Genomic DNA, 22,201 nt, shown 5'->3' with positions numbered 1-22,201 from the left:
CCGAATGGCCTACTCCTGCACCTATTTTCTATGTTTCTAACCGTGGGCATCCTGGAGAGATTTTCAGAGAGAGATGATTGTGAAACCTTCGTGAAGCGACTCGACCAATACTTCATGGCCAACAAGCTGGAAGGAGAAGCAAACACTGCCAAACGAAGGACGATCCTCCTCACCATTTGCGGGGCACCAACGGATGGCCTCATGAAAACTCTGCTTGCTCCAGCAAAACCTACAGACAAGTCATACGATGAGTTGTGCACACTGGTCCGGGAGCATCTAAACCCGAAGGAAAGCGTTCTGATGGCGAGGTATCGGTTCTAAACATACAAGAGGTCTGAAGGCCAGGAAGTGGCGAGCTACATCACCGAGTTAAGGCGCCTTGCAGGACATTGCAAATTTGAAGGACACTTGGAGCACATGCTCAGGGACTTCTTTGTACGTGGCATTGGCCATGAAGTAATACTTCGCAAACCTTTGACTGTAGAGACCCCAACTTTGCGTAAAGCTATAGCGATAGCCCAGACGTTTATCGCCACCAGTGATAATACCAAATAAATTTCTCAGCACACGAGTGCTGCTGCAAGTACTGTGAACAAAGTAATGTTGTTTTCGAATCAAAATGTACAGAGCAGGACTTACACGCCTGCAGCTGCACATCCACAGATGACTCAGAGTCCAACATCAAGGGTGGTGAATGCAAGGCCATTAACACCTTGTTGGCGCTGCGGGGGTGATCATCGATTCCATTCATGCCGCTTCAAAGGATACATTTGCAAGGGCTGTGGAACAATGGGACACCTCCAACATATGTGCAGGCGAGCTGCAAACCCTGCTAATCTTGCAAACCACCATGTTGCAGTGGAGGACAGATCCACGGTGGATCACGACGAACCAGAGCCTCAGACTGAGGAGGCAGAGGTATATGCGGTGCACACATTTACCACAACGTGTCCCCCAATAATTCTGAAGGTTGAATTAAATGGATTCCCGGTGTCCATAGAGCTGGACACAGGCACAAGCCAATCCATAATGAGCAAAAGACGTTCGATAAATTGTGGTGTAGTAAGGCCTCAAGGCCAGTCCTGACTCCCATTGACACTAAACCGAGAACGTACACAAAGGAACCGATTCCCGTAATCAGCATTGCTACCGCAAAGGTCTCCTACAATGGAGCAGTGCACGAGTTACCACTCTGGGTGGTACCGCATCGCCCCACGCTGTTTGGCAGGAGCTGGCTGGGAAAGATACGCTGGAATTGGGATGACGTCCGTGCGCTCTCGTCCGTCGGCGACACCTCATGTGCCCAGATCCTAAACAAGTTCCTTTCGCTGTTCAAACCAGGCATCGGGAAGTTCCAAGGAGCAAGAGTGCAGATCCATTTGATTCTGGGGGCGCGACCCATCCATCACAAGGCAAGAGTGGTACCGTATTTGATGAGAGAGAGGTTGGAGATCGAACTGGGCAGGCTGCAACGAGAAGGCATCATTTCGCCGATCGAATTCAATGAGTGGGCCAGTCCGATTGTTCCAGTTCTCAAGGGAGATGGCACCGTCAGAATCTGTGGTGATTACAAAGTAACTATCAATCATTTCCCACTGCAGGATCAATACCCACTACCAAAGGCAGACAACCTATTTGCAACGCTGGCGTTCACAAAGCTGGACTTGACCTCGGCCTACATGACGCAGGAGCTGGAGGAATCATCGGAAAGGCCTCACCTGCATCAATACGCACAAAGGTCTCTTCATTTACAACAGATGCCCGTTTGGGTTTCAATTGGCTGCGGCGATATTCCAGAGGAACATGGAAAGCTTGCTGAAATCGGTCCCGCGCACTGTGGTCTTCCAGGACGACATCTTGGTTACAGATCGGGACACCGTTGAGCACCTGCAGAACCTGGAGGAGATTCTTAGTCGGCTTAATTGTGTGGGGTTCAGGCTAAAATTTTCCTGGCACCTGAAGTGGAGTTCCTGGGGAGAAGAATCGCGACGGATGGCATCAAGCCCACCGATTCGAAGACGGAGGCAATCAAATACGCACCAAAACCACAGAACGTGATGGAGCTGTGGTCGTTTCTAGGACTCCTGAACTATTTTGGTAACTTCTTACAGGGTTTTAGCACATTGTTAGAACCCCTGCACTCTTTACTGCGTAAAGGAGATGAATGGGTAGGGGGTAAAAGCCAACAAAATGCCTTTGAGAAAGCTAGGAAGTTGTTATGTTCAAACACATTGCTTGTCTTGTACGATCCATGTAAACGTTTGGTATTGGCATGTGATTCATCGTCATACGGGGTCGCGTCTATATTGTAGCAAGCTAATGAATTTGGGAAATTGCAACCAGTTGCTTATGCATCCAGAAGTCTGTCTAAGGCTGAGAGGGCCTACTGTATGATCGAAAAAGAAGTGTTGGCGTGTGTTTACGGGGTAAAGAAAATGCATCAATATCTGTTCGGGCTCAAATTTGAATTGGAAACCGACCATAAGCTACTTATAATCCCTCTTTTCTGAAAGCAAGGGGATAAATACGAATGCATTGGCGCTCACGTCCGCATACAACTATGCCATCCGCCACAGGCCAGGCACAGAAAACTGTGCAGATGCTCTCAGCAGGCTGCCATTGCCCACCACAGGGGTGGAGATGGCACAGCCCGCAGATTTAGTTACGGTAATGGAAGCATTCGAGAGTGAGCAATCGCCTATACCGCCCGACAGATTAGAACCTGGACGAGCCAGGACCCCTTACTGTCCTTAATAAAAAAAACTGTGTGCTCCACGGGAGTTGGTCTGGTGTCCCGTTAGAGATGCAGAAAGAAATAAAGCTGTACCAGCGGTGCAAAGATGAAATGTTTATACAGGTAGACTGCCTCCTATGGGGTAATCGGGTAGTTGTGCCAAAAAAGGGCAGGGACACTTTCATTAGTGATTTCCACAGCACCCACCCAGGCATTGTAATGATGAAAGCGATAGCCAGATCCCAAGTGTGGTGGCCCGGTATCAATGCAGACTTGCCCAGAGTCCTGCATGCACAAATGTAATACCTGTTCCCAGTTAAGCAATGCACCCAGTTTATGGCCCTGGCCCTCCAAGTGGTCTAGGTCGACTATGCAGGCCCATTCTTGGGAAAAATGTTTCTTGTGGTTGTCGATGCGTACTCCAAAAGGATTGAATGTGTGATAAGCATGTCCGCTGCCACCATTGAAAGCCTACAGGCCATGTTTGCCATGAGCGGCCTGCCTGATGTCCTTGTAAGTGACAATGGATCTTGCTTTACCAGTGCCGAATTCAAGGAGTTCATGACCCGCAATGGGATCAAACATGTCACATCTGCCCCATTTAAACCAGCGTCCAATGGTCAGGCAGAACGAGCAGTTCAAACAATCAAGCGGAGCTTGAAGAGGGTAACTCACTTATCCCGAGTCCTGCTTAGTTACCGCACAATACCCCACTCGCTCACTGGGGTTCCTCCCGCTGAACTGCTCATGAAAAGGGCACTTAAAACAAGGCTCTCATTAGTCCACCCTGATCTACACGAACAGGTAGAGAGCAGGCGGCTTCAACAAAATACATATCATGATCGCGCAAATGTGTCATGCGAAATTGAAATAAATGATCCTGTATTTGTGTTGAACTATGGACAAGGTCCCAAATGGCTTGCTGGCACTGTTTTGGCCAAAGAGGGGAGTAGGGTGTTTGTGGTCAAACTCGCAAATGGACTCAATGCAGGAAACATTTGAACCAAACCAAACTCAGATTTACGGACTATCCAGAACAACCCACAATAGACTCTACCTTTTTCGACCCTCCAATACGTACACAAGTGGCAACTGACCCAGCGGTTGACCACGAAGCAGAACCCATCACCTGCAGCAGCCCAGCAAGGCCAGCTGTGCAGCAGCCCAGCGAAGGCCCAACAAACGACTCACCAACACCAGCATTTGCACCGAGACGATCAACCAGGGAAAGGAAGGCCCCAGATTGACTCACATTGTAAATAGTTACACTATTGACTTTGGGGGTGGGGTGTGGGGGGGAGTGTTGTTATGTATGTAAACCTGTAAATACCGTGTCTAACCACCAGAGGACTTATCACCTGGAGTCCCAAGGGATCCCACAATCCCTTGGGAGCACCTGTATATAAGGAGGCCTCACAGGCGGGAGGCGCACTCTGAGATCTGTAATAAAGGACTACAGTCACACCTTACTTTGAGCTTGCAGTATCTGGTCTGACTCTATATTCTAGACATAACACAAGCAATTAAATGTATTTTCACTGGGGAAAAGAAGACATAACACAGGTTTTTTAGAAAGTGCTTTACTCTGGAAACGGGGCAAGTGGAACAGGGTGCTGATCTAAGTTTCCGAGATGAAGATTTAGTTGAGAAATTTGTAATAGGAAAATTAAATTTAGCATATTTTGTGTTTTATTTCTGGGACACCATTTAAATATAAAGTTAGGAACTTAATAGAAGAATGCCATGCAAACATGTCACACACTTCTGCTAATGTTGATATTAATTTCTAGTTTATGTTGCGATAATCATTGATAGAGCTTCACACTTGCTCAATACTTGTGTTGCTGCGTTCATTCATCATTCAAAATGGCAAACATTGTCTGAGGTCAGATCTAAACAACAGATGGAATTTACTGAACATAAATTTTAAGTGCTAAAATACGGACGCCTTCTCTGCATACAGAGTGCCAGCCTTGGTTCGATGGTAACACTCTTACTTCTTCAGTCAATAGATTGTGGAATCAAGCCCCATTCCAGGACTTGAGCACATAATCCAGGCTGACAAAATGTCAGGTATTGAGGGAGTACTGCACTATTAGACATGCCGTTTAATCTCAGTAGTGGGGAAGCTTTTAGAAACAGTGTAAGACGTGCTGACTAACAGTTTAAAGAGTTCAAGCTCGTGGAGCAGACAACTCAAGACACGGAGATCTTGTTTCCCCTTTATGGGGTAATTTTTCCTTTACTTAAAAATCAACAAGAGATTACAAGCAAGCATCCAATAGGACTAGTGCACAATAATCTCTGATTATTCATAAACATTCACAAATCTATTCCTTTTACTCTAAGCTCAAGCGATTATAATCAAAACTCACACGTACTAACACCAGCAAGTGGTCATTTTGACAGTAATTAGATGTGGCTCTTTAATTGGCAACTGACCAGGTTGTCCTCCCAACTACACAGCCACGAGTGCCTTTTCACAGCCCTGTTTATACCTAAAATCTTGGTAACTTGGCCATTTTGTACACATCCAACTATACACGCAGTTGTTTTTCATTCTCTTATCAATAGTTCGTTATTTATCGGTGACTTCAAGGTTGGCCACTGCCTTGTTTTTTCCATGATGGCTCACTTGGTTTGTTCTCGCTCAAGGTCTGTAATCTCCCTTATCTGTGAGAAAGGACTTTGCTGGTTCAACAGGTTTTAATTAACAGTTCCCACAGTAGCTAGCTTCTTGGCATCGCGAGACATGTTGGATTATAAAATTTGGTCAACTTTTAAGTTTGGCCAAGTTATAGCAGAGTTACATTATATATAGTAGAAAATGGTGTATTCTTGCAACAGTAATCAGGGACCAAATTATTAGTCACTTAGATAGGTGTAGGTTAATGAAGGAAAGCCAGCATGGATTTGTTAAAAGCAAATCGTGTTTAACCAACTTGATCTGGTTTTTTAATGCAGTAACAGAGAGGATTGATGAGGGTAATGCAGTTGATGTAGTGTACATGGATTTCCAAAAGGCATTCGACAAAGTGTCACATAATAGGCTTGCCAGGAAAGTTTGAAGCCCATGGAATAAAAGGGACAGTGACAGCATGGATGCGAAATTGGCTAAGTGACAGGAAACAGAGAGTAGTGTTTTTCGGACTGGAGGAAGGTATACAGTGGTGTTCCCCAGGGGTCAGTTCTAGGACCACTGCTTTTCTTGATATATATAGATGATTTAGACGTGGGTGTACAGGGCACAATTTCAAAATTTGCAGATGACACAAAACTTGGAAGTATTGTGAACAGTGAGGAGGAGAGTGATAGACTTCAGGAAGACACAGACAGGCTGGTGAAATGGGCGAATTCGTGGCAGATAAAATTTAACACAGAAAAGTGTGAAGGGATGCATTTTGGTAGAAAGAATGAGGAGAGGACATATAAACTAAATGGTACAATCCTGAAGTAGGTGAATGAACAGAGAGACCTGGGGGTATGTGTGCACAAATCGTTGAAGGTGGCAGGGCAGGTTGAGAAAGTAGTTAAAAAGGCTTACGGGATCCTGGGCTTCATAAATAGAGGTATAAGAGTACAAAGTGTGGAAATTATGCTGAACCTGTATAAAACATTGATTTGGCCCCAACTGGAATACTGTGTTCAATTTGGGGTACCGCATTTTATGAAGGATGTGAAGGCATTCGAGAAGATGCAGAAAAGATTTCGAGAATGATTCCAGGAATGAGGGACTTCAGTTACGTGGATAGACTGGAGAAGCTGGGGTTGTTGTCCTTGGAGCAGAGAAGATTGAGAGGAGATTTGATAGAGGTGTTCAAAAGCATGAGGGGTCTGGACAGAGTAGATAGAGGGAAACTGTTCCCATTGGCAGAAGGGTCGAGAACCAGAGGACACAGATTTAAGGTGATTGGCAAAAGAACCAAAGGCGACATAAGAAAAAACTTTCTTATGCAGTGATTGGTTACAATCTGGAATGCACTGCCTGAAAGGGTGGTGAAGGCAGAGTCAATCTTATCTTTCAAAAGGGCAGTTGGATAATTATCTGAAGAAAATAATTTGCAGGGCTATGGGAAAGTGCAGGGGAGTAGGACTAGCCCAGATCCAGCATGGGCTCGATGGACCGAATGGCCTCCTTCCGTGCTGTAACCATTCTATGAGTCAGACATTAAACCTATTCAGGTGGATGTAAAATATCCCCGGGCTCTATTCAAAGCGCAGGGAATGTTTTCCAGTGTCCTGGCCAATATTTATCCCTCAACCATTATCATTAAAACAGATTACCTGGTCATTTATCTCTTTGGTGTTTGTGAAACCTTACTGTGCGCAAATTAGCTTACAACAGCGACTACACTTCAAAAGTACTTCATTGGCTGTGAAGAGCTTTGGCATGTCCTGAGAATGTGAAAGGTGCTTTATAAATGCATGTTATTTGTTTCACATTGTTCGGCCTACGAGTCCAGGCTAAAACAACAATCAGATGTACACAACCAAAAATGAAAAAAATAAGATAATATTTACACCAACAGCAGTAACTTGTATTTATAGAGCGCCTTTAACGTAGTGAAACGTCCCAAGACGTTTCACAGGAGTATTGTGAGATAAAAGATTTGACACCGACGTTAGCACAGGTCACTAAAAGCTTGGTCAAAGAGGTAGGTTTTACGGAGCATCTTGAAGGAAGATAGAGAGGTGGAGGTTTAGGCAGGGAATTCCAGAGCTTGGGACCAAGGCAACAGAAGGCACAGCCAGCAATGGTTGAGCGATTATAATCAGGGCTGCTCAAGAGGGCAGAATTAGAGAAGCGCAGACATCTCGGAGGGGGGCGGGGGTTGTGGGGCTGGAGGAGGTTACAGAGATGGGGAGGGGTGAGGCCATGGAGGGATTTGAAAATAAGGATGAGAATTTTGAAATCGAGGTTGTTTAACTGGAAGCCAATTTAGGTCAGCGAGTACAGGGGTGACAGGTGAGTGGGACTTGATGCAAGTTAGGACACGGACAGCCGAGTTTTGAATCACCTCTAGTTTATGCAGGGTAGAATGTGGAAGGGCAGCAGTCTAGAGGTAACAGAGATTGTGTCAGCCATGGCTCAGTGGGTTGTGGGTTCAAGTCCCACTGTAGGAACTGTAGCCCATAACAAAAATTCTAGGCTGACACTCCAGTGCAGAGCTGAGGGAGTGCTGCACTATCGGAGGTGCCGTCTTTCAGATGAGATGTTAAACCAAGGCCCTGTTTGCCCTCTCAAGTGGACGTAAAAGATCCCATGACACTATTTCGAATAAGAGCAGGGAAGTTATCACATTGCTGTTTGTGGGAGTTTGCTGTGCGCAAGTTGGCTGTGGTGTTTCCCACATTACAACAGTGACTGCACTCCAAAATACTTCATTGGCTGTAAAATGCTTTGAGACGTCCGGTGGTCATGAAAGGCGCTATATAAATGCAAGACTATAACAAAGGCATAGATGAGGTCTTCAGCAGCAGATGAGCTGAGGCAAGGACAAAGACAGGTGATGTTACGGAGGTAGAAATAGGCAGTTTTAGTTATGCTGCGGATATGTGGTTGGAAGCTCATTTTAGGCTCAAATATTCAAGGTTGTGAACAGTCTGGTTCAGCCTCAGACAGGAGTTGTGGAGAGGGATGGAATCAGTGCCCAGGGAACAGAGTTTGTGGTGGGGACCGAAAATTATGACTTCGGTCTTCCCTATATTCAATTGGAGAACATTTCTATTCATCCAGAACTGGATGTCGGACAAGCAGTCTGACAATTTAGAGACAGTGGAGGGGTTGAGAGAAGTGATAATGATGCAGAGTTGGGTTTCATCAGCGTGCATGTGAAAAGTGACGCTTTATTTTTGGATAATGTCGCCAAGGGGCAACATGTAGATGAGAAGGATAGATCCTTGGGGGACACCAGAGGTAACGATGCGGGGACAGGAAGAGGAGCTGTTGCAGGTGATTCTCTGGCTAAGATTAGATAGATAAGAATGGAACCAATAACAAAGACCAGAATTTCAATCCTTTGGCAGGGTGGAGTGGGGTGCTCAGAAGCGGTTGGGAAACCCAGGAGAACGACTTTCCCATAGGAGCTGCCGAATTTAACAGCGGGGCCTGATTTGTATTTTAAAGCTGTGTTTCCCACCCACAGCAGGCTGTGGGCGGATAAGCCTGTGGCACTTGGCTGCAGAAAGGAGGGAGGGAGGTTGGGAGGCCAGACTCAAGCATCAGGGGGAACAGGGGCTGATCGGGGGGGGCTGGATTCCAGTATTGGGAGGCCGGGACTGATTGGTGTGGGGGGCTGGTGGGGGTGGTTGGACTCGAGCATCAGGGAGCAGAGTCTGATTGGGAGGTCTGTAAATGAGCATCCAGTACTTCCACCCAAAAGAGACAGGAGGCTGTTTAAATATGCAAGGACCCCAGTTGTCGGACCCTGATTGCAATTTTCATGTAGAAATGGACAATGTGCGATGTGCATACGGAGCGCCCATTTGGTGCCTGCAGCTCGCCAGTAAAATGTCATCATCATGGGCAGTCCCTTCGAAATCGAGGAAGACTTGCTTCCACTCTAAAAAGGAGTTCTCAGGTGACTGAACAGTCCAATACAGGATTACAGTCTCTGTCATAGATGGGACAGACAGTCGTTGAAGGAAAGGGTGGGTGGGAAGTCCGGTTTGCTTCACGCTCCTTCCACTGCCTGCGCTTGTTTTCTGCATGCTCTCGGCGACGAGACTCGAGGTGCTCAACCCCCTCCCCAATGCCCTTTCTCCACTCAAGGCGGTCTTTGGCCAGGGACTCCCAGGTGTCAGTGGGGATGTTGCACTTTATCAGCGAGGCTTTGAGAGTTCCCTTGAAACGTTTCCTCTGCCTACCTGGGGCTCGCTTGCCGTGTAGGAGTTCCGAGTAGAGCGCTTGCTTTGGGAGGCTTGTGTCGGACAATGTGGCCCGCCAACGGAGATGATCGAGTGTGGTCAGTGCTTCGATGCTGGGGATGTTAGCCTGATCAAGAACACTGACGTTGGTGCGTCTATCCTCCCAGGGGATTTGCAGGATCTTGCGGAGACATCGTTGGTGCTATTTCTCCAGTGATTTGAAGCGTCTACTGTATATGATCCACATTTGAGCCATACAGGAGGGCGGGTATCTCTGCAGTCCTGTAGACCATAAGCTTGGTGCCAGGTTTAAGGGCCTGATCCTCGAACACCCTCTTCCTTAGGTAACCGAAGGCTGCGCTGGCGCACTGGACGTGGTGTTGGACCTCGTCGTTGATGTTTGCCCTTGCTGATAATAGGCTCCCGAGGTATGGAAAGTTGTCCACGTTGTCCAAGGCTGCGCTGTGGATTTTGATGACTGGGGGGCAGTGCTGTGTGGCGGGGTCAGATTGGTGGAAGACCTTTGTCTTACGGATTTTTAGTGTAAGGCTCATGCTTTCGTACACCTCGGTGAAGATGTTGACGATGGCTTGGAGTTCAGCCTTTGTGCACAGACGCAAGTGTCATCCGCGTACTGTAGTTCGACGACAGAGGATGGGACGGTCTTGGATCTAGCCTGGTGGTGACAAAGGTTGAACAGTTACTTGCCAGTAAAATTTAAATGAGGCCTGAACCTGAGAATGGTTTGAGCCTCCCCATTACGGCCTTGGCTGGATGCACCGCCGCTATCAGCTCGTAGATTCGTGCTGTCTGTGAGGTGCTTTCTCGGGTATGACTTTGTAGATACTTTGCATTTGGCATGTATGAGCTTTGGTTTCGGTAATTATTCAAACCAGTTTTCTCTGTCATTTTGCAATTAAAAAGATAATTCAGCTTGAAATCATCAGGAAAGTACTCATATAGTGTTCCATTGACTAAACAGGTGTCTCTTGGATTTATTCCCAAAGGGTGTTATAAGTCGAGAATGTCTTCAAATGCGCTAATGCAATATGGCCACAAGGTGGTGCTGTAGTCATGTGAACTCTGCCCTCGTTATAGCTTATGACACTTGCACTAATTACAGGGTACAGATCTGAGTGATATGTACATATATATATCCCAATTAAAGTTTATATTCTTAGAATGAGGTACAAAATGTGCATTAATAATAAATGGCAAGTACCTAAATAATAAATATCAAATTGCTTACAATTTTAAGTAAATCACAGTAACATTACATTTGATTTATATTTCATTCTTAAAAAGAAAGAAATTATTTTTATGTAACACATCCCAACGTGTTTTGCATCCAATGGATTACTATGTAGGCAAATGTAGCGCACAGCAATACCTCACAAACAGCAATTGAAATAAATGATCTCTTTTTGGTGGTGTTGATTGAGGGATAAATGTACTCCTTGGTCTTCAAATAGTGCCATGATATCTTTCATATCCAGGAAGAGCTTCCATTTAATGTCTTATTTGAAAAATGTTGCTTCCAACAATGCTGCACTCCCTCAATACTGGATTGGAGTATCAGCCTCGATTATATACTCAAGTCCTGGAGTGGGCTTGAACCAATGGTCTTCTGACTCTGAGGCAAAAGTGCTACCAACTGAGACAACCAATGCTTTAACAGAGATGATGTGTTTATGTACAGTTAATTGTACTTTATTGACTTTTTTTTTCCAGGAGAGCTTAGTTTCTGAAATGATCTAAGATAGTCGTTCTCATTGACTCACTTGTTCAACCAAATTAGAATTGACAGAATAGAAGTTTGTCGAGACATTGACAGTTGATGTAGGAGCATGTGACAATGAGTACTGTGACTCTGCGCACCAGCAGGACTGACCAGTACCTTTAGCTCCTGCTGCAGACAGGCTGCTTGGCAGAGGTACCTAACTGCCTGGATGTTTGTGTGACTGTCTAGTGCCAACAAAACCAAGGCTCACAGCATTACTTATCCACTGTGCAGTGTCGTGTTCAACCCTCTTGAAATGGCATACTCTCCATTCACAGTGCACTTGTACCTAGCCCAAAGGCTGCATTAGAACCACAGAACTTTACAGCACAGAAGGAGTCCATTCAGCCCTTTATGTTTGTGCCAACTCTTTGATAATGCAATCCAAAAGTAATAGCACTACCCTGCTGTCTTTCCCTATAGCCCTATATCCTAACTTCATTTAGTTCTGACTAATCACATTCCAGTCTTAGTGAGACATATGAACAAGCAGCAGATCTAACCCTTCCAAATTTGAAACTCACTCGGTACAACAAAAACATGCTTTCAGTCCTACACCTTAAGTGTAACACCTTGGATGTAAGGAAATCTCCAGTCAAGAAGGGAATATAAATTCTACCTCTTTATACATGAAAAAAAGTCAAGTTACAAATGCTGTGTGATCACACTAGTTACTACAGTGGAGAAGTTAATTTGATTATTCTTGTTATTGAGATACCTTGTATATAGTATACATAAGAACATAAGAAATAGGAGCAGGAGTAGGCCATCTGGTCCCTCACGCCTGCTCCGCCAATCAATAAGATCATGGCTGATCTGATCATGGCCTCAACTCCACTTTCCTGCCCACTCCCCATAACTCTTGACTCCGCTATAGTTCAAAAATCTGTCTATCTCCACCTTAAATATATTCAATGACCCAACCTCCACAGCTCTCTGGGGCAGAGAATTCCCAGATTTATAACCCTCTGAAATTTCTCCTCATCTCAGTTTTAAATGGACGGCCCCTTATTCTAAGACTATGTCCCCTAGTTTTAGTTTACCCTATGAGTGGAAATATCCTTTCTGCATCCACCTTATCAAGCCCCCTCATTATCGTATAAGTATCAATAAGATCACTCCAATGAACTCCAATGTGTTTAGGCCCAACCTACTCAACCTATCCTCATAAGTCAACCCCCTCATCTCCGGAATCAACCTAGTGAACCTTCTCTAAACAGCCTCCAATGCAAGTATATCTTTCCTCAAATACGGAGACCAAAACTGTACGCAGTACTCCAGGTGTGGCCTCACCAATACCCTGTACAGTTGTAGCAGGACTTCTCTGCTTTTATACTCTATCCCCCTTGTAATAAAGGCCAACATTCCTTTGCCTTCCTGATTACTTGCTGTACCTGCATACTAACTTTTTACATTTCATGCACAAGGACCCCCAGATCTCTCTGTACTGCAGCACTTTGCAACTTTTCTCCATTTAAATTATAATTTGCTTTTCTATTATTTCTGCCAAAGTGGATAACCTCATATTTTCCTACATTATACGCTATCTGCCAAATTTTTGCCCACTCACTTTGCCTGTCTCTATCCCTTTGCAGATTTTTTGTGTCCTCCTCACAATTTGCTTTCCCACCCATCTTTGTATCATCAGCAAACTTGGCTACATTACACTCGGTCCCTTCATCCAAGTCATTAATATAGATTGTAAATAGTTGAGGCCCCAGCGCCGATCCCTGCGGCACCCCACTAGTTACTGTTTGCCAACTGGAAATTGACCCATTTATTTCGACTCTCTGTTTTCTGTTAGTTAACCAATCTGCTAATATATTACCCCCAACCCCGTGAGCCTTTATCTTGTGCAGTAACCTCTTATGTGGCACCTTATTGAATGCCTTCTGGAAATCCAAATATACCACATCCACTGGTTCCCCCTTATCTACCTTGCTCGTTACATCCTCAAAGAACTCCAGCAAATTTGTCAAACATGATTTCTCTTTCATGAAACTATGCTGACTCTGCTTGATTGAAACATGCTTTTCCAAATGTCCTGCTACTGCTTCCTTAATAATGGACTCCAGCATTTTCCCCACGACAGATGTTAGGCTAACTTGCCTATAGTTTCCTGCTTTTTGTCTGCCTCCTTATTTAAATAGGGTCATTACATTTGCAGTTTTCAAATCTGTTGGGACCGCCCCAGAATTCAGGGAATTTTAGTAGATTACAACCAATGCATCCACTATCTCTGCAACCACTTCTCTTAAGACCCTTGGATGTAAGCCATCAGATTCAGGGGACTTGTCCACCTTTAGTCCCATTATTTTACCTAGTACTACTTCATTAAACATAGAAACATAGAAAATAGGCACAGGAGTAGGCCATTCGGCCCTTCGAGCCTGCACCGCCATTCAATAGGATCATGGCTGATCATTCCCTCAGTACCCCTTTCCTGCTTTCTCTCCATACCCCTTGATCCCCTTAGCCATAAGGGCCATAACTCCCTCTTGAATATATCCAATGAACTGACATCAACAACTCTCTGCGGCAGGGAATTCCATAGGTTAACAACTCTTTAAGTGAAGAAGTTCCTCCTCATCTCAGTCCTAAATGGCCTACCCCTTATCCTAAGACTATGTCCCCTGGTTCTGGACTTCCCCAACATTGGGAACATTCCTCCCGCATCTAACCTGTCCAGTCCCATCAGAATCTTATACGTTTCTATGAGATCCCCTCTCATCCTTCTAAACTCCAGTGAATAAAGGCCCAGTTGATCCAGTCTCTCCTCATGACAGTCCAGCCCTCCCTGGAATCAGTCTGGTGAACCTTCGCTGCACTCCCTCAATAGCAAAAACGTCCTTCCTCAGATTATGAGACCAAAACGCTACACAATATTCCAGGTGAGGCCTCACTAAGGCCCTGTACAACTGCAGTGAGACCTCCCTGCTCCTATGCTGAAATCCTCTAGCTATGAAGGCCAACATACCATTTGTCTTCTTCACCGCCTGCTATACCTGCATGCCCACTTTCAGTGACTGATGAACCATGACACCCAGGTCTCGTTGCACCTCCCCTTTTCCTAATCCGCCACCATCCAAATAATATTCTGCCTTCGTGTTTTTGCCCCCAAATTGGATAACCTCACATTTATCCACATTATACTGCATCTGCCATGCATTTGCCCACTCACCTAACCTGTCCAAGTCACCCTGCAGCCTCTTAGCGTCCTCCTCACAGCTCACACCGCCACCCAGTTTAGTGTCATCTGCAAACTTGGAGATATTACACTCTATTCCTTCATCTAAATCGTTAATGTATATTGTAAAGAGCTGGGGTCCCAGCACTGAGCCCTGCGGCACTCCACTAGTCACTGCCTGCCATTCTGAAAAGGACCCGTTTATTCCGACTCTCTGCTTCCTGTCCTCCAACCAGTTCTCTATCCACGTCAGTACATTACCCCCAAGACCATGCGCTTTGATTTTGCACACCAATCTCTTGTGCGGGACCTTGTCAAAAGCCTTTTAAAAGTCCAAATACACCACATCCACTGGTTCTCCCTTGTCCACTCTGCTAGTTACATCCTCAAAAAATTCTAGAAAATTCGTCGAGCATGATTTCCCTTTCATAAATCCATGCTGACTCGGTCCGATCCTGTCACTGCTTTCCAAATGCGCTGCTATTTCATCCTCAATGATCGATTCCAATATTTCCCCACTACTGATGTCAGCCTAACCGGTCTATAATTACCTGTTTTCTCTCTTCCCTCCTTTTTTAAAAAGTGGTGTTACATTAGCTACCCTCCAATCCATAGGAACTGATCCAGAGTCGATAGACTGTTGGAAAATGATCACCAATGCATCCACTATTTCTAGGGCCACTTCCTTAAGTACTCTGGGATGCAGCCTATCAGGCGTCAGGGATTTATCGGCCTTCAGTCCTATCAATTTCCCGAACACAATTTTCCGCCTAATAAGGATATCCTTCAGTTCCTCCTTCTCACTAGACCACCTGTCCCCTAGTACATTCGGAAAGTTATTTGTGTCTTCCTTCGTGAAGACAGAACCAAAGTATTTGTTCAATTGGTCTGCCATTTCTTTGTTCCCCATTATAAATTCACCTGAATCCGACTGCAAGGGACCTACGTTTGTCTTCACTAATCTTTTTCTCTTCACATATTTATAGAAGCTTTTGCAGTCAGTTTTTATGTTCCCTGCAAGCTTCCTCTCGTACTCTCTTCTCCCCCTCTTAATTAAACCCTTAGTCTTCCTCTGTTGAATTCTAAATTTCTCCCAGTCCTCAGGTTTGTTGCTTTTTCTAGCCAAATTATTAGTGATATTAAGTTCCTCCCTACCTATAGCCCCTTGATTATCCACTATTGGGATGTATTTAGTGTCTTCTACCATGAATACTGATACAAAATATTTGTTCAAAATCTCTGCCATTTCCCTGTTCACCATTATGAATTCCCCAGTCTCATCCTCCAGGGGACCAACATTTACTTTAGCCACAACTTTTCCTTTTTATGTACCTGTAAAAACTCTTACCATCTGTTTTTATATTTTGTGCAAATTTACTTTCATAATTTATCTTCCCTCTCAATCATTTTTTTAGTCATTCTCTGCTGGCTTAAAAAAATTTCCCAATCCTCTGGCCTCCCACTAGTCTTGGCCATATTGTATGCCTTTATTTTCAGTTTGATATCCTCCCTTATTTCCGTAGTTAGCCACGGATGGTTATCCCTTCTCTTACAGTCTTTCCTTCTCATTGGGATATATTTCTGTTGCGAGTTATGAAATATCTCCTTAAATATCTGCCACTGCTCATCAACCGCCCCATTCTTTAGTCTATTTTACCAATCCTCTTTAGCTAACTCTGCCCTCATACCTTTGTAGTCTCCTTATCCCGACTCCTCAGGTAGGTCTTCCACTAGCAGCTGCAGCTGCCTCATGATGGTTAAGTTATGCAGCATGCAGCACACACCAGTGAACTGACCAACAATCTCAGGGGAGTATTGCAAGTAGCCTCCAAAATGGTCCAGGCATCGGAAACGCTGTTTCAAGATGCCAATGGTCCTCCTCTTATGCTGCGCGTCGCAATGTCTAACATGTTGTATTCCCTGTCAGCTTCCATCCGGGTTACACGTAGGGGCATCTGGAGCCAGATGGCGAGGCCGTACCCTTTGTCTCCCAGTAGTCAGCTCTGCCCTACTGGCTGTTGTTGAAATATGGCAGATATAGTGCCCTCGCTTAGGATGAATACATCATGGATGCTCCCAGGGTATCTTGTATTAACTGACATGATGCGATGCATGTGGTCACACACGAGCTGCACTTAAACAGAGTGGAAGCCTTTTCGTTCCTGTGCATCTTGAAATCCTCCAAAGGTGCTCGCAAGGCGATGTGGGCACAATCAATGCAGCCATGTACCTTTTGGAAGCTAGCAATCTTGGAGAAGCCCACATCCCTTTCACGCATTGCCTGGGCAGTCATCGGGAACTTTATGTAGTTATTCCTCTGGGCATATAGTGCAGCAGTCACCTGCCGAATGCAGATATGTGTTGCATGTTGAGAAATGGCGCAGACATTCCCAGTTGTGGCCTGGAATGATCCAGATGCATAGAATGAAAGTGCAACTGTACCCTTCACTTCAACTGACAAAGCAGTCCTCCTGCCGCTTCTAGGTTGTAGGTTTGCTTTTACTAACTCACAAATCTCAGTTACAGCTTCTTTGCGGTAACGCAGCCTTCTGACACAGTCTGCATCACTCAGGTGCAGGTATGAAAACCTGTCTCGATATACCCAATGTGGGTAAGGCCTCCTGCCCAGCACCCTACATGCTCTGAGGTTTATCATCGAATCAATTGTCTCCTCCAGCACCATGATGCAGAAGGTTTGCATGAGGTATGGCATTGTCAGTATTGCCCCCATGATTAAATTATACCTTTGTAAGAAGCTCAAAATGGCAGTCAGGCCATGCTTCTTTGTTATCTCTTTCCCCAAGGTCTATGCCCTCGTATGGACCACAGCCAGGTTTGAGCATGTGCAATGGGCTTGCTTAGATTGCAAATCCCCCACCCCTTCCCCCCGGGCTTCATTTGATGCTGCTTGCTGCATAGTGGCATAGTGTAAGGCTTCTCATTACTTCAGTTCGGCTTTCACATTCCCCCCCCCGGCTTCTTTTGAAGCCGAGCCGCGAGCCCGTGTCCGGGCAAGGGACCAATTCTGCCAGCCGACGCTCTGACCCTCGAGCCCAGTTTAGAGACATTCGGTGGTGGCGTGGCACTTTAAAAAATATCCAAACTTAAAGAATTGCATGAAACGTCCATTTTCTGCGTTTTCAGTTGGAAAAATTTAAGCTTGATGATGCATATTTATATGTTCTTAACTCCCTCCAAAACTTCGCCTAACAACAATGGTGTCTTTCTGCACCAATTTTTTGATGTGCTCTAGTTTTTCTTAAGTACTCAGAAGGTTTTTTTGGAGTGGTCACATACGCTGTCCTAGGAGAATTGTAAGTTGGCCAAACTTGCATAATTATGAAAAACTGGTGCAGACATCTATGACACAAAAAAAAACTAACCCCCCAAAAAATTGTAACTAACTGAGTTATGCTGGCGCACAATCTTTGGGGAAACTTGGATTTTTAAATTTAGGTCAAAAAAATGGCGCAAATCACTGGGGAAAATTGAGCCCATATATGATTCTAACTCTCACAGAAATTGTAAGAGCAACATCTTTATTGGATTCCTTGTGGAAAGGTGCACATCTTTCACCAGGTGGCAGAGTTCCTTCATTTGATCAATTATTAAAAGCTCCCACGTCAGCATCATTGAGCTCCTCATTATCAACCCCATAAATTGCACAAATAGAAAGGGTTTGAACTCAATTAACATTCAGTGATATTAATTAACACAGCAACATCATTATGCACATCAATCACCATTATAAGGGAATAAACTGTAATACTTTCATTATGTGGCAGTCTGGAGTTATTTGAGGGGAGAAACACTGAGAGAATGGATCTTGGGACAGCAGGGCTAACATACGCACTAATGGCTACTGACCCCTCCGTGAAATCCCCTAACAATATGAGCACTTTGGGCTGGAAGCCTGAGGTTTTTTTTGCTCTTTGTCAGTGCCCACCTCTACCTGCAAAAAAAAGTGCACTGCCCAGTGTTGGCACAATGAAATAGTCATATTTGTTTCCAGTGCTATAAATGATATCTCCCAGAGGATATGTATGTATCTAACTGAACTGTGCCACGCCAAATGGGCCCCACAAGAAATATGTCCAAAAGCTCGGTGTGTACTTTTTGTTAGCTTCCTCCTGAAACCAGCAAACCTTTTCCCCAGTTGCAGCCAGGAGGAGGATGACTACATTGACTCAATTGATGACCTCCCTTCATTCATCTGTACTTAACTGGAGGTTGCCCTCCAGTGCCAAATAGAGCCACCTATTGCAACAGGACCTTCAATTCTTCAGCATCAAAGGGAGCAATGTTCTCCCAATGTTCTCCCAATGTTCCTCCCTCTTGTGTCATTGTAGCAGTAAATCCAATTTTCTGCCACGACCACAAATTTCCCTTTAATGGCAAGCGCAGCCTTTTCACAGCTGCTGTCTTGATGGATTTTGTGATCTCCAGACAAATGTATTACAGACCAAGCTCTCTAAGAAAATACTTCATGTGTTACTAACCTACTCAAGTTAGGGGGAAGGTGTCCCATCACAAAATTTGGCCTGGTACTGCCCATTCTCTGAACTCTAGCACAACCAAGCCTGTGTTGCATACCAGCACAACCACATCCTTATTTTCACAAAAATTGAAACTATAATGTCAGCTTGGCCTAGATAGTCTCCCTGTCCCTTTTGAATCACAAGGTGGTGGGTTCAAGCCGCATAGTATTTATAGCGCAGAAACAGACCATTCAACCCAACAGGTCTATTCTGGTGTTCATACTCCACATGAACCTCCTCCCACCTTCCTTCATCTAACTCCACCAACATATCCTCCTATTCCTCTCAACACCATATGTTTATCTAGCTTCCCCTTAAATGCATCTATGCTAGTCACCCAACTACTCGTTGTGATAGAATTCCACATTCTAACCACTCTCTGGGTAAAGAAGTTTCTCCTGAATTTCCTATTGGATTTATTTGTGAGTATCTTATATTTATGGCCTCTAGTTCTGATCTCCCTCACAAATAGAAACATTTTCTCTACATCTACCCTATCAAACCCTTTCATAATCTTAAAGACCTCTATCAGGGCACCATTCAGTCTTCTCTTTTCTAAATAAGAAGCCACAAGCCTATTTAATCTTTCCTGATAGGTATCAACTTTCAGTTCTATTATCATTTCATGTAAATAAAAATGCTGGGAATACTCAGCAGGTCAGGCAGCATCTGTGGAGAGAGAAACAGAGTTAATGTCTCAGGTCGATGACCCTTCGTCAGAACTGGAAAAAGTTAGAGATGTAACATGTTTTTAAGCAAGTGAAGGAGCAGGGGGAAGGGAGGAAAGAACAAAAGGGAAGGTCTGTGATAGGGTGGAAGGCAAAAGAGATTTAGGGCTAGACTTTGCATTGGTGTCCAGATCGCCCAAAAATGGATGGTATTTCCTGCGTTAGTGAATTTTTTTTTTCGTGATCGCCAGAATATCGCCCTTTGTAAAACCCACTAGTTTCCACTTTTTAATTCGGGCGTTAGCCATAGCGATGTGAAATGGGCATTAGCGATTTATTCCATCGTGCAAGGCCGGCTTCCATAGCAACGATCTTTTCCCATGTTTCGGGAGGTCAGGGGTTATCTGCACATGCGCAGGAGAGTGAGAGGGGAGGAAGCTTGTGTCGAGTATTGGTGTATTATTGATATTATTAGTTGAAAATGGAGAGTATACAATTATTTGAGGAGGTTAATATGATTGAAGAGGAGGATGTGGGTGAAGTGGGAGCAGAGATGGGTGGACAAGGCACGCAAAGTGCTTCAGCGAGGAGTCCAATGCTGCCCTGGTCTCCGAGGCGGAGAACCGATGGGCCCAATTGACCCGGGGTGGTTGTGGGAAACCAGCCCCCAGGGTATACCAGAGAATCTGGTCGGAAATTGCGGAGGTCATATCGTCGATAACACACAAAGTGAAAGAGCCGAACCAGTGCTGCAAGCGCAGGAACAACCTTGTTGGTTCCGGCAGAGTAAGTATTACATTTATTTATTTAATAAATTGTAATGATGCAATGATTAATTTAAATGTAGATCTGCTGGATTGTAGTTAGGCTGGTAATCTTGGTGTCATGCGTTTAATCCTAACCTCGATCTTATTCAAGTTATTCTCAGACGGTAGATATAACCATGCATTTAATTGCATGAGAAGCGTATTAGCATATAATGTTAACATTGACGATGATTAGCATAGGATGACTAATTGTAGATTGCCTGTGTGTTGTGTTGTGTAGTAGTAATAATAATATGATATCTGTCAGTAATCTGATATCCCTCATATCTGTAATAGAACCTTGGCAATGATCTTACGCCATGCCATGCTCTTGTCACCTTTGAAGAAGAAGCTTTCAAAGAATCGCGCCAAGCAGTGGCGCACTGGTGGAGGACCAGGAGATCTCACCCCACTGACTGACTTGGAAGAGCAGGCATTGACCTTGGTTGGGGTCTACAACTGGTCGGCCACCTGTGGTGCTGCTGAGCCCGTTCTTGTACCACATGAGTAATGTATAAACCATTGGTGATTTAAAGTAATTTAATGCCATTTCTGTATAATATATGATTGATGTAATGTTATGTAATTATGTAATGATGGGATCATGAAATATCATAGTACAGAATCTGCATTGCATTACAATCATAATGTTAATTACATGTGATGTCTGTCGGTATATTTATAGCAGTAGTGTTGCTCCTTGTGCATATGCCTACGTAGCGCAAGCATTCTCATGTGACCCTGGCATCCCCTTCTCTTCTACTAACCTCATTTATGTTTTCTAGGTCACCAGGCCTCACAGGCTTTCCAGGTTCCCCAGGCTCGGCAACCTTCACAGGATCCCCAGGTTCCCGTAGTCATGGTCGCACCTGTTGTCTCCAGAGGCGAGGAGGCAAGAGCCTCTCCTGTCCTTCTACAGGTTCTCCTATCCACCGAGGATAGTGAGGAGGTGGAGGAGAAGCCTGCAGCCCTCTCATCATGTGTTCCGGCGGGCACGTCTTCTTCACCGAGGAGGTGAAGAGGACGTGGCCTTACAGCAGAGCACATCGATGGTTTCATGCCTGAGCCGACCCCACGGAGATTGGTTCAGTGAGATCGGTTTGCTCTAAGACTGGCAGATTTAAGTGTGGACATGGTGAATCTGCCCAGGATGAGCATCACTATCGGTCGAGAGCTCCTCCAGGCAATGGGCGGGTTAACTGGCCACGTTGCTGCTCTAACCGCGATTGTCTCGCAGGAGATGTCGCAGATGGTAGCGGTGATGGAGAGAATAGCTGAGTCCATGGATGCCAGAGGACAGCCAGTGGTCCCGGAATACGGCACTGCACCTTAAGGTGCTGTACCGCCATTGCCACCAGGAGGAAGCTCTTGCTTTTGACTCGGAGGACTTTTCCTTGGAACATCCTCTTCAGCCCCATCTATTAATCGGCTGTCACCCCCCACACAGCAGCAGCGCTCAAGGTGCCCTTCTACAAGATAGCTTGGAGTTGGAGTTGGAAAGGGAAGAGGAAGAGGTGTGCTTAAGATGAGGGGGGATAAAGGAAAGGAGAAGCGTGGCCACAGGTAGGGAGAGTGGGGATTCTTCTATGTTGTTTTTGTTAAAACATTTGTTGAATGTTGG

This window comes from Pristiophorus japonicus, chromosome 5 (genome assembly GCF_044704955.1).
Source record: "Pristiophorus japonicus isolate sPriJap1 chromosome 5, sPriJap1.hap1, whole genome shotgun sequence".
NCBI classification, from domain to species: domain Eukaryota; kingdom Metazoa; phylum Chordata; class Chondrichthyes; family Pristiophoridae; genus Pristiophorus; species Pristiophorus japonicus.
Note: the sequence above shows the minus strand (reverse complement) of the source record.